The sequence below is a fragment of the Typopeltis vanoorti genome, chromosome 5, assembly GCF_054136105.1.
Source record: "Typopeltis vanoorti isolate ZY-2024b chromosome 5, IOZ_Tvanoo_1.0, whole genome shotgun sequence".
NCBI classification, from domain to species: Eukaryota; Metazoa; Arthropoda; class Arachnida; order Uropygi; family Thelyphonidae; genus Typopeltis; species Typopeltis vanoorti.
Window position 1 is genome coordinate 154539115 of NC_143553.1, and position 13003 is coordinate 154552117.

The window sequence follows — 13003 nt, forward strand, 5'->3', positions numbered from 1 at the left end:
TTTAAATCTTGAATTTATTTCTTCCTCAACTAATCTATTTCACGAATAAATTCTTTTAACTCACAACGAGGCATTTCTTGATTTTGTTCAAAAAATTTTAATAAATATTGGAGATGTTTAAATTCGCGGTCATTTATATTTTTCTTTAATAAAAGTAAGTATTGTTGGAAACTTTTATTGAACTTAACATGCCAATTAAATTTTTATCTCTATCTTGTAATTCTAAATTTAAATTGTTTAATTTCGTACAGAAATCTACTAAAAATGATAAGTGTAACAACCATCTTTTATCACTCAATTGTGGATAAATATCTCCTTTTTCATCAAGAAAGTTTTTTATATCGTTAATTAATACAAGAAATCTTTCTAAAAATTTGCTTCTGCTGAGTCACCGAACATTATTGTACAACAGAAGTTCCCTATCATCATCTACCTGTAATTTAAATAACCGCCATTGCAGGACTTTCCCTCGAACAGAATTTACAATTTTAAATGTAATATCCAAAACATCTTTTGCGTTTAATATTTTACTACACAGTACTTGTTGGTGGATAATACAATGGTACGTTAAAATAGCTGGATATTTGTCATCGTTTTTACATAATGAAATGAAGCCTTATTTATTACCTATCATTGCAGGAGCACCATCAGTAGTAATAGACACAAGTTTAAAAACCGGAAGTTTGTGTTGTTTCACAAATTCATGAAATGCCGAAAAAATGTCTTCTCCCCTAGTCCTTCCAAATAATGGTATAATTTTCAAAAAGTTCTTCTTTACTTGAATAATCTTGAAATACCATGCGAATAAATGCCATTAACTGAGCAGTATCAGTGAAGTCGTTTGATTCATCAAATTGTAATGAAAACGCAACACACTGGTGAATGTCTGACATTAACTGAGTATTCAGATCGGCACTTAAAATTTCAACTCTTCTCATAACCGTTGTTATGGAAAGTCGTAAATCTTTAATATTCGAAATGATTTCATTTTTATTTTTAAAATCAGAAAATAAAGGTTCTGCTGCTGCAAGAAGCGATTCTTTTATTAACTCACCATCAGTAAAAGGCTTTTTCGCTTTTGCTAATAAATGACATACTTTCAAAGTATGTCATTTATTAGCAATAAATGACAGTAGTAGCTGATATTGGTTTATTTATTACTTTCGAAATCATATTTTGTTGTCCTGCCTTTAAATTTATAATTTTTTATTCACGTATTTCGGAATTTTGGTGAAAATCTTCATCATATTTTGCATGTAGCGATCGAAAATGTCTCTCAATATTACATTTTTTTTTTGAAATTGCTACAGATGAATTACAAATCAAAATTTGTAATTCATCTTTCCATTTACCATTGTAAAGAAAAAATCCGTTTCCCATGCCTTGTGAAAATGATACGTCTTCGATTTCTTTGATACACTCATGATTATCCTCAAATTAAAAAAAAAAACTTTTAAATATTTTATTAAAATAAAAAATGTTTATAACTTATCAATTAGCGAACAAAATAATGGCAAATCCAACCATAAGTTTAGAGCAACTGATACACAACTGAAATTCTAACAGTGGGTAGTCGGAAGTGTGTGATGTAGTTACGAGTAAAAACGATTATAAACGAAATGCATACGATGTGCTTTGCTTATAATCGTATTCACTCGGCTTGCTGTTTGACGTCCACTGATCCAAATTAATTCATTTACCCGGACTTATAAGAAAATTACTGATTTGACAATTTTAACGAAAAATAAATAAACACTAGCAATAAAGAGAATTAAAAAATAATACAAAATAATGATAAATAAAATATTATGTTTTCAGTTAATTAAATTTGAAGTAAGGAGGAATAAACAAGAGATCGACCAAAAATCACTCCGCGATCGACCTGTCGATCACGATCGACGGGTTGAACACCACTGCTATATACTCTCGCTAGTGTGTTTGTATGTTGTACATGTTTATTTTAATTTCTCTATTGATATATTTTAAAAGTTTTTGGATGTAGTTTTAGAATTGTCCTACCAGATTCTATGCTCCGTTCATTCTCCGTAGTTATATGTTGCTATGTGAATCATCCTTTGAATTTCCCACCTACTTTTACTTCTACAATCAACTTCTGCTTCTTTGATATATATATATATATATATAGTTTGTCATTTTGATAGCATTTTTTTTTTTTAAATTTGATATTATGTTTCAAAATTCTACCGTCCTTCTCCTATGATTTTTGACTGTTCTATACGTATATTACCTGTTAGTTCAACTATTAGTTTTGATAGAGCCTATTTAATAATAACTACAGGTGGATACTACAAATACCCTTGATTTTCAATATGAAAAGATAATGAAAGGTAGGACTGAGTCTTTGGAAAGTCTTTAATTCAAGAAAGATAAGATTCAAAATTTTTGGTTAAGCAGTATTTCCGAATTTCTAAGAAAACGAGTATAAAAAAAACCACACAAACCCATTTTAGATAAAAAGTTGAAAGAGATGAATATAAATAAATAAATAAATAAATATATATATATAATTTTATTTTATTTATTTATTATTTTTTCAAATTTTGACTACCGATGTATCAGATTTGTATATTATAATTTCCTCATTTTTGAGCGAGATGAAAAGATATTTGACAATCTCGCAAAAAATCGTTAAGACACATTTTAAAAAGTCCACTCTGTCAACTTTCTTTAAAAAATACTTTCTCTTCTTCAGTTTGTTGGTTTTATTTTTTATGGCGTTGATATAGGTGATTGGTAATACAGGTTCTGTGTATCGGTGGAGACGGAGGATTGTACAGTAGGTGTCCTATCGCGATGAGTCTTCAGACTCCTTGGTGATGACACGAATAATAATAATAATAAGTTTATTGATATACATCTTCGTTTCAAATAGGCAGTAGCCCCTATATTCATAATACTTGCATAATATGCTTTTAATTTCTACCCATAAGGAACTGAATTGTTCACAGATATTCTTCTATTATTTACCTTCCTAGGACTTTTCAAAATTCTTTATTTCTTTTTTCTAATAATTCTTTGTTAATCGGAATTTCATATTCGAAGTCACCTAAGCATCCTTACTCAAGACAAGTTTTCTTGGCAACATTCAGCTGATGTTCTGCATTCTCTGACATTGAAAATGCAAATATAGAATTATTGATTTCTACAGAAATATCGGGATCTGTCGTATGCGATCGTCAACTGAATGCTGTGATCAATAAAAGAACAACGAGAGGATAATACGAACATAATTCATTTTAAGAATAAGAATGGTGATTGCCAACTTTACTCAGCATGTTTAAATGCATATGGGGATCACATTACAGCTTCCCCCCCATCTTTATTGGACACGCTTCATATTTAAGCCGATCATAATGTATAATATGATGTAAAGAAAAAAACCACAAAGTTTTTATTTTCATTATATTTTAATGTGCTATATTTTTTGGCTATCTTTGAAACTTGAAGATTGTAAATTGGGATGACTGAATGACATTACAGTATAAAGCATGATATGATTTTTACCTCTGTTGTATGTAGCAGTAAATGCTGAAATAAAATATAAAGTAATAAGAATACATATCGCGTATTTAGACAGGAATCTTCATAAAATAATTTCCTTTATTATATCAGTTAAAATATTGGCAAACGTCTTTATTGCAAGTCACTATGAGTAATGAGTTAATGCAAGTGATCGTTGACTTTTAGCGTTATCATTTGTAGTATGGATGGCCTTCAAATACCTGCAATATTCTACATTCTCGAGAGGGGAAAATGAATAAAAGAGAAACATATATACATGCATTACTTTTAAGTATGCTATCAAAAAGTAAACTCATCGGTAACTGTTGCTGAATGGAATGATTATGGAGATATTACAACTCAAGAGTTTAGCATTCTCTAATTTTGAATCGGATGAGAGTAGGTGATCATCACCCACTGCAATCAAATAGACTAATCTTTTTAGAAAAGTGAGCTTGCAAGTCACAACTCTTTCCTTTGCTGTGCCAGTCCTTGGTAACAACAGAACAAGGAGGAAGTGGCTTCTTCTTTGAAAGTAAAGGTAAAAATAATATATATATATATTTTAAAATAGTTGACTATATTTAATGTTTTTGTAATATGATGTTAAAGTGCATTCTCGGTATATTTCCCTTTCGTCTTTCACTGTTTAAAAATTAAAGGTTAAAATAAGAATTTTTTTTTTTTTTTTTGTAAAATGATCCATTTATATTGTTATAATTCATATTATTATTAGTCTGTTGAGTCAGAAGACTAATCGCAGGAGACCACACTAACTCTTATTCACCCAATATCTATCATGCCTCTCCACAAACTCATTCTTATTTTATAAAAGTGTTTTTTTAAAATTTCTTACAAAATAAAATATTTACAAATTTTACAAATATATAAATTCCAAATGCATATTTGTTTCTTTAAAAATAAGTCGAAGTGAATTTCACAAGTTAAGAATTGAATATTGCAAAGGGTAAAAAAAAAAAAGAAAAAAAAAAGTAATGATCCCTGGAAGCTCCGTAAGGATCATGTGAATAAGTCAATGTAAAGAGAAGATTTTTTGTTGTTTTTGTTTTGCATGGAAGGTGTTCAATTGAATGGAATGCATTGCCGATGAAGGTGGTAATTGTACTATCGTCAATTGAATTCAAAGCAAGGTATGATTGCTCATTGGGGTTTGTAGAGAGTCTGACTTTACATCATGAATCACATGATTTCATGGAGGCCTGAAAACAATATTAACACATACTACTGTTTCAGAAACAATTCTGTAAATTCTGAACTTCTTAATGTAATAAGACTGAAGCTGATTTAGACTGTATACAAGTCTACTGTTAATAGTGGCGGCTCATGGCTTGAAATCGTGGGGGTGCAACTTTCGAAATATACATACACACTGTAAGTACAGTGTATATGTGTTTGGATAAAATATCAAAATTATGGTAAAAATTTAAAAAAAAATTAAACATAAAAAATATTGTTTGTTATCGATAAAATTATACAGTTTAGTATAATTCAAAATTACTTAAAAATAAAATCCATTATCATAACTCCAATAATGTTCTAAAATAAAAACTATAACAAATGTTATGTCTTTAATTGTAATGTCCAAATATTTAAAGAGCCGGAATAGGACAGTGCCGCATTACGCTAATACTGGCATCTCACTTTGACGTGCATATGCTTGCGCGCGTAGCAATATGGCACTGTGGTAAACACAGGGCTGCTAGCGTCCTTCACCCTCCTAAGCGCTACAAAATGGATTTTTATTATTTTTTATACAAAATAAGAGAATTGTATAGGATTGTTGATGATAAAATTAAATATTACAAGCAAATATAAATAAATATATTTATGTATCGAGAAAAATTGGAGATGCTACAGTTTCGCAGTACCTATACACGAGCGGCCCCTGACTGTTAACCTCCCGAAAGTTCACAAAACTTCTGAGAGAACGAGATTATATTATTCTACGCTTTTCACAATAACAGCGATTATAATGCACATTCGCAGTGTGATTTAATGCTTTTTTTTTTTTTTTTTTAATATTGGGATCATGCATAACCAAATTTCGATGAATTCTGTTTTGTAATTATGATTAGAAATGATCATTATTTTATTAATAATTAACATATTATTATATCGTGGATAGGCTTATGTGTTCGTCAGACATGTTATGATAGGTTTCACGGTATAAAAGAACACAGATGGTTAAGAAAATAACTATTTATTAACTTAAAGGCTAATATTTCGCTGGTCTTATATCCATCATCTTCAGAGCACACAACACAAAGTTTGTTACAAAGGCAAGACAACCACAATTCGGTGTAACAGTGGGGACAGTATAAGTGATTGCAGCGTGCAACACAAGACTAAAGTCCTAATATGGCGCCATCTAGGTTTAAAAAAAAAAAAAAAAATGCATCATCTGTTCTTGCCATCAAGCCTACTACGGACAGACAGGAAGAAATGTGGACATCCGCCTCAGTGAACACAAAAAATATATCCGACACTTTCGCTATGGTAAGTCGGGTCTGGCAGACCATGCTCTGGATACCCCTGCACACAGGATCAATTCGAAAGAAACAAAAGTAATGCACAGAAGCTTCTACAAGTCAGAGAGGTTGTTCCTGGAATCAACAGAAGCCTTGAAACATACCCCAAAACTAAACAAGTATGGCTGTATAAATCTACCAAAGATTTGGGAGACAGTCATCCTAAGACCAAACTAATATTTATTACTTTTATTTATTTTTTATCATTTGGACTACTATTTCAAAACTTTGATTTTTTTTTTATTTTTTATTTTTTAACCTAGATGGCGCCATATTAGGACTAGTCTTGTGTTGCACGCTGCAATCACTTATACTGTCCCCACTGTTACACCGGATTGTGGTTGTCTTGCCTTTGTAACAAACTTTGTGTTGTGTGCTCTGAAGATGCTGGATATAAGACCAGCGAAATATTAGCCTTTAAGTTAATAAATAGTTATTTTCTTAACCATCTGTGTTCTTTTATACCGTGAAACCTATCATAACATATTATTATATCAATTTTCCTGGAATCAAAGACTCATCGAGGGAGTCAAAGAATCCATCAGTGTGTATATACAGTACACATAGGCTTGTCAGACTTCCCGTATTTTACATCCAATTTTGCTGTCCCGTATTGTACTTGTACCGACAGCCTACTGTCTTTTTAATGAAATTTTATTGAAAAGATAAAATTATAAATATCATGTTAAGCAATTATAATTTTCAATATTCTTTTCGAATAAGCCAACATAAATTGATTTGTAAGACATAAAAACTGACAATTGGAGGAAATTAATTGTGTTTACTGTTTATGGCGGCGACGGTCCCTTTCATTGGTCGCTTTTTATTTAGTATAAGCATTTTATTTATAATTCTGTATAGATGTATTGTATTTGCTTATTTCAAACAGTTCTTATTTGGACATTGTGCGGTTCGGTATCGGTACAATACGTGGATGTTATTTCAATAATTATTAAAAAATAATATCTGACCTTTTTCGAATGTGCGATATTTGGTTAATATATAAAATATACAATTAAAGGTAAATTAATTTTTGTTTCTTTCCTTAAGCCCTTAATAATGCCAAAATGAAAGGGCGTTTTTAACGATGATTAGTCCAAAGAATGGAATTTTATTGCAAAGTGTCATAACGACGAAGTTTGGAACAAATTGAGAGTACCTTACGTATTTAAAAACTAAGAACATCGACATCAACGAATTATTTGATCAGGTAATACTTCTCAGTAAAATTTTTGAAGAAGAAAACAAGAATGTGGAGTGGTACAAGAAATCTTGCCATGAACAATGGACGGCTATATTAAAACGAATTAAATTTAAAGATCAATATTCTGAGTTGCTCAAATTTTGCGAATACTTGTTCAGCATTCCTGCTCACAATGCTCATGTTGAAAGAGTTTTATCGCTAATGTCAATTCAATGGACAAATGAGAGAAGTAAGATGGACGTGAAAACAGTGGAAGCAATTTTACAGTGTTTAGTTAACATCAATGTCTCTTGTGAAGATTTATATAAACTTGTAATAGACGATCCAGATTTGTTAATGCTAAAATTTGAGAATGCTAAAAGGTGCTAAATATAAGGCCTTAACTGCACCTCATTATTATAATGTTCCTACATTATGTCATTTAATAAAATTTTAAGGTTCGGAATTTTTTTAATTTTTTTAAACACCCATGTCCATATTTGGTTTTCTGAAATCTGGCAACCCTAATATATATATATATATATATATATATATATATATATATATATACATATACATATATATGGGCTCTTTATGGATAAACGTGATTATCGGTCAAAAGTAGTTTGTGAGTGAAAGATAAATTTACTAAGAGATTGCGGGTTAAGCAACAACGAGATTAAAAGCCATTATCGTCTGTTTATTTAGACCGACGAATACATGTTAGTACTGTATTTAATAAAATTCACTTTCGAAGCTTATTACATGTTCATATTTTCATATTATTACTTGAATTTTATCTGAAGGCCACCAAATCAATAGAATGCAATTTGATTTCAAATTACATTCTATTGGATATCTTTTTCTAGTTATAAGTCATACTGGTAAGCAAAAAAAAAAAAAAAAAAAAAAAAACAACAACAAAAAAAAAAAACGTTAATACAGTTCCCTAACTTTTGTTTATTTCAAATTGAATTACGTTCATAAGATGACGTATCCTTGTTCGTTTCTGGCGAAGTGCCAGCATTATCGGTCATAAACACTAAGCCACCTAACGGTGTCCGTTCGGCAATCATTAGATAATATATTTTGAACTCTTAGTGGGAAGACAGGAAAAAAGCATGAAATAATAGCTCCGTATTTTTTTATATTTTTATTGCAGTATGAATTACTTTCATAGGATTTCAAGTCCATCTTTGTTTTTAGCTAAGAGCTAAAGTTATTACTCTTATTTGTTGTGTTGGTTCCACATGCGTCATGTAAACTGGTCATTGTGTGGATTAACCACAATAATTTATATATATTTTTTTCTTTATAAAGCTAAAGCTTGAATCTATCTTCATTGCGTGAACACAATCACCACCGGGTATTATTTAATTGTTTGTAGCAAGACTTCAGCACATAACAAACAGAGGTAAGACACTTTTATTTAAATTATTGGCGAGATAGTATCGGCAATGATTATTTGAAATCATTTGTATTAGAATATTGCTTCAACTATATTAATTTAGAGATAAAATAGGTTGAAACAAACCATTAGTTTTCTTTAAATCATCTGCAGTATTTCAATGATTTCGATGCATTTTATATTTTTCTGAGTATCAATTGTTAAAAGTGTTATACTGTGTGTGTGTGTGTGTGTGTGTGTTAAGGATTATTTTTACGTTTGCAACTGTAATATTTTTTTCTTCGTTATTACAGTTTCCTTATCCTCTACCCACTTATTTTCAGCCGATTTGAACAGAGAGAATCCCCCCCCCCCGTAATAGAAAATTTACTAAGCACTGTATTTCAATTTATTAGTTTATGTTCCCTGAGGGAGATCAGCACGTGCATCGAAAAGCTTTTGAATTTTATAGTGAAGCCCAAACATGAGATTTTCTCTATAAGCTGCCTATTTGAGCTCGTCATATCAATAACTGAGGATTCATATCGATGCCTAAAATAGCCTGTGCTTTATTGTGTAGTTTTGACAGATAAGTGTGCATAGCAGCAACACTTAGGTCAAAGGTTTTTTTCGGTATCAGAACAGACCTTTGAAATTTATGATAGAGAGAGAAGTAAACAAAACTAAGTTCGGTTCACTTCATTTTATTTCAGAAGGCCTTTTGAAAGGCTGTTGATTGTAAATGTTATTTAATATATTAGTGCAGTCTTTTAACAAAAGTAAAAGAGTCAGAGTTTTAATAAATTACTTAATAAATCTAAAAAAAAAAAGATCAGGGAATGGCTTAGTCTAATAAAATGGGCAAATTATCAAAATGCATGTTTAATGAGAATAGAGTCTTTAACCTTCCACAGATATAAATATAATACGTGGACGATTACATGAGACCAATTTACAGCAAACAGAGAAGTGGAAAGAATGCTCTGTAAGGAGAGACAGACTGGAATTTTATCGGCCGAGTTGTTTAGAGATCGTTTCATATTTCAAAAGTAGAAGCGGCGGTCGTAGACCGGGCGCCATCTCATGGTAAAATGTTTCATAAATCATAACAATGTGTGCAGGTAACTGGTGTAGAAGTAGTTACCGATTGACGAAAGAGAAAAGAAATAAATATGTTACACCAGACTATCGGTGTGTCATTACGATATGTGCTATATTAAAAATGAATGTGCTATATTAAAAATGAATTCGTGTGCAGCCACAATGGCCATTTCATAATCGAATGTACTTACTTTATGAAATGTCCTTTATTCAAGAAACAGTTACTTTTTCTTAAAGAGAATATTTCTGTCAGAGAGTATTTTTTTTTTTTTTTATCTGCCGACAACTGTAGTGGGATCAAGATTAGCAATTTTATTACGTTATCAGCTCTTGGCATAGCCAAAAGTGGATTGTTTTTTGTCTTCTTTTTTTTATCTATAAAGACATTCACTGCTCCTTATTTTAATCTATTCTCAGTGATTCGAAATGAACGAGACACGTGATTCCAGTGACTGATTCCACTATTAAAATGTCTCTATGAGTTTCGATGTCACGCATCATCCGTTCCGAAAAGATTGCAAACAGCAATGGTGATAACACACATCCCTTTCGGAGACAAATCTTTTTGTTTCTATCCATTTCAAAAGCGTACTGTTTATATTTATTACAGATTGTTGATTCTAGTATATGTTTTCTTTATTATCCTGAAATCTTCTGAGTCCAAACCAATGATTACTAATATTCCTATAAGTTTATCATGTGAGATAAACTTCGAATCCTTTTCCAAAATCTATGAAACAAAAGCAGACCTGTTTAATACAGCAATCGATCTTTCGCATATAATCTTGAGATTTGGTATTGTGTCGCTTGTTCTTTTTTCATATCTGAATCCATATTGTTCTTCAGCTATTATTTTATTTATCCTTTTGCCATCTGTCCAATATTATTCTAAAAAAATAATTTCAAGGAATTGCTCATTAAGTTTTCTGAAAATCGGCACATCTCAGTGAATTTGGGGTTTTGTTTTTGGGTGATTACTTAGTTTTCCATAGTTTTATGCACGATACCATAATCATATATTAAGTTACACATTTTTGTTAACTGGATGATATCGTTATATTCTAAATTTTACTATTTCATTGCTTTATTTTTATTTAATTTAAGTGCGTTTCTTACTTCTTTAGTTAGAATTAGAGAGCCATCTATTAAATTCTCATAATTAGATTTTGGATCTTTCTTGTTATCTGAATATAGGTCTTTAATATATTTCTACCCATGTTCTAGATTATCTGATTCTTCGAAAAGTATATCCCCCTTTTTATTTGTTATACATTTGAGTTTGTTCTTTTATCCTGTTGTATTTGGTAAATCATGACAACTGTCTAAGTCTTCAATTTCTTTACTATATTTCCTTTGCCTTCTAATATTTCTGAGTTATTTCTTTATGTAATTTCATAGATATACTTAGATCTTTGCCTTTATCTTTTGTTTTTTAATTCACTCCATAATTTCATCAGTCATCTATTCTTTTCTATCTTTTTATTTCTTCCCTTGTTCTTTACTTTACATTAGGTCTTCTGATGGTTTGGACATTATTTCCTTGAAAAGTTTTAAGGCTTCATCAGTAAACCTACTTCACCGTCCTCATTTTCTAATTACCCACATTCATTATGAAGTAATTCTTTAAACCGATTATCTGTTTCTTGTGCATATTTAACTGACGCCTTTTTAACATTCCAATTTGGTCTTTACTTGCTGCTCTTTGTTAACTTTTTCAGTTTTATTTCTGTGGTTATTAAAAGGTTATGATCAGCACTAACATAAGTTTTAAGTTCTCTTGCTGAGTTTCTAAACCATCTTTTAATTATTAGGAAATCAATGTCACCGCTTGTCAGATTCCCAGGCTCTTCCACGAACAGAGTAATCTTGGATGATTTTTTTATATATTTCTACCCATGGAAAAAATGATAGTAATGAGTAAGTTTTTTCCTTAAAAAAGTCAGTCAGTTTCCACCTCGGTCATTTCTTTCTTCCAGTCAAGATTTTCCCACTATATTTTCATATCTTATATTGCCAACATTGGCAATTCATGCTATCCATCATTATCAAGACCCATCTTTTTACTTGTTTTAAACCTTCCTGTATTTTTTCATACAACCTTTCAATTTCATCATCTCAATGATCTGAAGTAGTACATACATGTTTAATATGCATAAACCGATTGTTATAGCTTTCGGCTTCATCGTAATAATTCTGTTAGAGATGGGCATGAAGCAATTTAAATATTTTGAAGTGTAATTGTCCATTAAAATTCTTGTTCCATTTTCATGATTGCTTCCACCAGAGTAAACAAAATGTAGGTACCTTCTTTACCTCTTCAGATCCTGTCCACCTAACCTAACTCATTCCAAGGATGCTATCTTTCATTTCTTCCATTTCTTGTTTGTTATTTTGGAGTTTGGCTTTTTCAGTTAAGCTTCTTAGATTTCATGTTGCTATACATAATCTAAGTTTCTTCATTTCAAAGTGGCAACATCGGATGTTGAAGGGCTGAAGGATTTGCTCCGATCTCGTCATACTTATGACTTTTACTTCTGGAGGTAATTCCGACCTCTTCCCTATACTATAAAACAGATAAGGTCACAGAGGTTATAACCTGACTTGTATCTCGCTTTTCCCTTTTTTTGGGACCGTATTATAATGTAAATGAAGAGTTTAATAAAATTAAGCAACTATAACCTATTATAACAAGTTTCGTAACTCGTCAGACTTACATAATCAATGGTACTGGTGCAAAAAAGTTTTACACAACAAAAGAGTAGAAATAATTAATTACACATATTAGATGTTATCATAACTTCACAACAGGTACATACAAATAAGTAATCAGAATTAAAACGTTAAATTACTGTATTCGTGTTGGAACACTGCTAGTTGTTGCTGTCACGTTCTGTGACATCACTCGTGTCATATCGTAGGTCCGTGGCAGTTAGATTTTTAATGAAAGAACAAACTTGGTGTAAGATAAAACTTTGATTTTTTACATTGTCTTGGGGATCCTAAGCATTTGCGAGGCTTCCTTGAACTGTCTCGTGAAACAATTATGATCAATCTATGGCATTTTTGTTTGCAGTCCCCCCCCCCCCAGTACTTTGTTATCAATAAAACTGCCTCTTACTGTAAATTATCCTTTTTCAAGGTCTCCCTAGAGGGTAACTTGGGTAGTGTGAAGGTGAGATTTTAGATAAAACGATTTATCTCAATGTTTTTCTGAAATACTGTACCTGAGAGTTGGGCCAAAATCAAGGTTTAGAAAGATAT

The 13003-nt window shown here is 31.0% G+C and overlaps 1 protein-coding gene across 1 annotated transcript in view; it reads left to right on the forward strand.

The window, feature by feature from the left end:
- Positions 1-8363: 8363 nt before the first annotated feature.
- Positions 8364-13003, forward strand: part of LOC150106958 (uncharacterized) — a 102710-nt gene continuing 98070 nt past the window's right edge. The window contains exon 1 of the mRNA XM_090393515.1: positions 8364-8668. The gene's annotated coding sequence lies outside the window, so the exon portion shown is untranslated. The remainder of the gene's footprint in view (positions 8669-13003) is intronic.